The following is a 4,061-nucleotide window of genomic DNA, read 5'->3' on the forward strand; positions in this document are numbered from 1 at the left end:
TTTGATATGTATTATTATTGCTGATCTGGGCAAATTTTATTAGTAGTTTTGCAGTTCTTTTTAAAGTAATTTGTGGCAGTAATGTCAGTAGTAGCAGATTAAAAATAAATGTTTAAACTTATTGCAATTAAATAAGAAATTGGCGATGAGGTAAACAAATGTAAATTGATTTGTAAACATATATCTATTTATTTCTCCATGATATTGTATATGTTTATATCGATTTTTATATTACCTTTATTTTCTAATTTGTACAGTGTACAGTTGGACCAAGTCTTATAGCTGTATATTTATAAAATTGTACTTCTTTAGGTTTTTGTTAAAAATAAGAAATAAATAAAGACTTTTACATTGCTTTATAACTTTGATTTTATATGGTTTATATAACATATTTACTTCCTTCATGACTGGAATTCACTGTGTTGGTAATCCTTTGCACGCAATAAGCTCCAAACCCTGCCCGGTTTTAATGCAACCTTGACAAGGCTGGCAATAATTAATCAGTTAATTATGACCAGTTATATTTAGTCACAATCTTGTCATTTTAGACATTTAAAAAGCTTATAGGCTACTAATTGTGCATTTACACATTTGCAGTGATGAACCATAATTAAATATTATTCTTCCTTACCTTTCAGGTTTTTGGCTGGTTCTAGGAATAGGTGACTGGATGACCTACTTAACGTTGTCCTTAGTAAAGCTGATGATTACTTCACTGTGATAAAAGCCCTGCAGGATGCTGATCGTGTCAAGAATCCAATAGGTTTGGTTCTCAGAATCTTTTACATTCAGTTTCCCAGATGATGGAAAGTGGTTGGAGAGACAAAATAATTGTAAAGAGAGATCGGGGAATTTGTCAATATCAGGTCCCCTCTCTGTTACACACTGTGTACAGGGCCATCTAAAAAAATTAGAATATCTTTGGGAAAAAAAAGTTAATTTATTTCAATAATTCAGTTAAAAATGTGAAACTCATTATGTAGATGTGTTACACATAGACTGATCTATTTTAAGCGTTTATTTACTGATGATCAGTGATGGTTTGGAGAGACATGTCATCTGCTGGTGTTGATTCACTGTGTTTTATTATCAAGTCTAAAGTTAGTGCAGTTTTGTTTTCCCACAAAATCTTACAGCACTTCATGCTTCAATCTGCTGACTGCTTTCATGGAGATGTGGATTTCATTTTCCAGCAGGACTTGGCACACTGCCCACACTGCCAAAATTACCAACTGGTCTTATATAATGTAATTTTCTGAGACACAGAATTCTGGGTTTTCATTGGCTGTAAGCCATAAATCAACAATAAAAAAAATAAACGCCTAAAATAGATTACTGTGTGTAATACATCTATATAATATAAGAGTTTCACATTTTAACTGAATTACTGAAATAGTCACTTTTCATAGCTGAAATGATTTTAAACACACATGACTGCATTTTAAAAGCAGAACTAGAAACAAGTGTGGGATTATTCAGCTAAAGCTAACACAGATGAAAGTCAAAGATTTTAACCACAGTGTCAAATGTAAATATAAAACTAGTTCCCTAGCTCTGTAAACATAAACACTTTACTTGAAAATATTGGAAAATGTATCCACAGATAAAGAAAAGTCAGAAACAGAAGAACTTCTTGATTTTCCACAGAAAAGAAAACATTAATGTTGTTCCATTGGAGTATGTGACTATCCTTTAATATCTTAATCTCTTATGACAATATGAAAAATGCAGTTTTAAAAAGATTTCTCTCTACATGTGCATTTTTTTAAAAACTTTATAGCAGCTTTCATTTCTACGCCATGCACATGTAAGAGCTGAGTGTGTAAATAACAAATATTGTTCTTAAAGAAAGCAAATAGTTCTTCTATGGCATCACTTGAATCTACTGTAAACTCTTAATTTTTAAGTATAGCTAAGATTAAATGTCATGATTTTTTATTTTAAATGTACAATGTCCTAAAGGGTTTGATGTTTAATAATTAAAATTTATTGTGACTGGAAATGTTACAAATAAGATGCTTCCTGTTAAATTATTTTTAATCCTCATATTCATGTTTTTGTACTTTTAACTAGTTTTGTGTATTATACTGTATTTAACTAATGCCAGTGCATGAATGTTCTCTGATCTGAACATGCATAAATAAAATCAATAAATACAAATTCTTTAAGCAACGTTTTATTAAAAGAACAAACTGGAATAAGACACCTTTTATTACACACATTTAAATGACCATGGGGAAAAAAGTTAGACATTGGTAAAAGAATACTGCAACTAAAAAAACAAAGCAGTAGGCTAACATCTCACTCTTACCCATTAATACAGGGATGGTCTCATTTATAAGGGCTAACATGGTCTAATATTCCAAATTATGTAGAGAGAAAGAGACACACACAGAGCGAGCTCTGGAAATGATTAATACACCACTTCAGTTTCTGAATCCGTTTCTCTGATTTTGCTTTTTATAGATATGTTTTATTCTAGAAACTACGGCAATATTTCTCCCAAATTACAAAAAAAAAAAGTCATTTAGAGCATTTATCTGCAGAAAAGAAATGGCTGAAATAAAAAGATGCAGAGCTTATAGACCTAAAACAAAATCTATTTGGTGGAATAACCCTGGTTTTTAATCAGTTTTCATGCATCTTGGCATCATGCTCTCCTCCACCGGTCTTACACACTGCCTTTGGATAACTTTAGGCCACTCCTGGTGCAAAAATTCAAGCAGTTCAGTTTGGTTTGATTGCTTGTGATCAATCTTGATTTTTTTTTCCCAGAACTGTGTGTGTGTCTTATACTATAAAAAAACATTTTTTATTTTTTTAAGAAGTTATTATTTAAATTAAATTAAACTAAACATTTCGGTTATTGTCACCAAGAATATCATTATCACAAAAATACTCTGTAGCTAAATGGCCTACCAATGTACTTGTTAAGCTACCTTTGACAGGTAATGTACTCACTACATATTACCTACTTTCACATACAGCACAGATGCCACATGCCGTATTCGAACATCTGTGTAGTAGCAAGCCTTACACTTCTGGCACTGCACCTAAACAAGAAATTGTTTTACTAAACAAGTAATAACTAAATTTGTTGCACAAACACATGTAATTAAAAAAGGTAGACGTACTGATAATGTTCTACCTTATCTTTTGCAGTCAATGGGTCCCAGGAACTGGAGCTCTTCTGAGTGCGATCTGTACAAAAATATAGAATATGTCTAGATTTTAATCTGTATCACACTCACTCTCACACACATACCTAAAACTCCATATTGTTCTACACAGCTTTTTCCTTCAAGAATGTTTTCTGCAAACTGTATCAATAAAAAACAAGCATGATTAATGAGAAATTCTTAATAAAGTGAGTAAACATTGCAGATACAGTGTCTTTAATATTGTTGGACAGATTTTTCTGTATTTACTTTTGGTTGTGTGGTTCCCCCAAACAATTTTTAATATTTTATTCCGTTGTGAAGAAATCAGCACCAATGTATTAGAGAAACATAGAACAGTCATGTTAACGTACGACTAAAGAAAAAAAATTAAAACGTGAAGGCTCTCAGGCAAGAAAACAAAATTCTGTTAAAGTTGCAATTGTTAGAACACAGGAAATACATCAAATACAAATGAATAAAGTAGAATTATTGATTGTACCACGTGTACTCCATACGAGTGTCCATCTTGCTGTTGTGGATGTTTGACACTGAAGATTGTCCAGTTGTCTTTGCAACCTCTGGCTGATGCAAATAAGCTAAAAAATTACACTGTGTTAACTAAACAGATAGACATAAGAAACTAGAATCATTATATCACTTCACACAGACCACAGGTGAAGAAAGCAAAGCTTTATTCAGATTAGATTAAGAACAGTAGAGAGCAGAGAAATTCATGGAATGCGTTTCCCTGACCAAGCAGCTCCATTCAAGCCTAATCACCAAATGCAATGCAGGATAATGGATACTTTTGGCAATATAATGCATATAATTGTATTCGTCACCTCCAGTTTTTCAAAACTGTCTTTCTATCCTCTCCCATAGAATTCATGTAAATGATTC

The 4,061-nt window shown here is 32.0% G+C and overlaps 2 long non-coding RNA genes across 2 annotated transcripts; one reads left to right on the forward strand and one right to left on the reverse strand.

Moving 5' to 3' along the window:
• The first annotated feature begins 239 nt into the window (after positions 1-239).
• Positions 240-3,383, forward strand: LOC111194561 (uncharacterized). The gene is made up of 2 exons (XR_007424863.1): positions 240-763; positions 3,163-3,383. It is a non-coding gene; the product is annotated as an uncharacterized LOC111194561 (long non-coding RNA).
• Positions 2,161-3,277, reverse strand: LOC111194562 (uncharacterized). Its single transcript, XR_002651161.2, has 2 exons — positions 3,149-3,277; positions 2,161-3,053 (listed from the first exon to the last, which is right to left on the reverse strand). It is a non-coding gene; the product is annotated as an uncharacterized LOC111194562 (long non-coding RNA).
• Positions 3,384-4,061: the final 678 nt, after the last annotated feature.

The sequence above is a fragment of the Astyanax mexicanus genome, chromosome 16 (assembly GCF_023375975.1).
Source record: "Astyanax mexicanus isolate ESR-SI-001 chromosome 16, AstMex3_surface, whole genome shotgun sequence".
NCBI lineage: Eukaryota > Metazoa > Chordata > Actinopteri > Characiformes > Acestrorhamphidae > Astyanax > Astyanax mexicanus.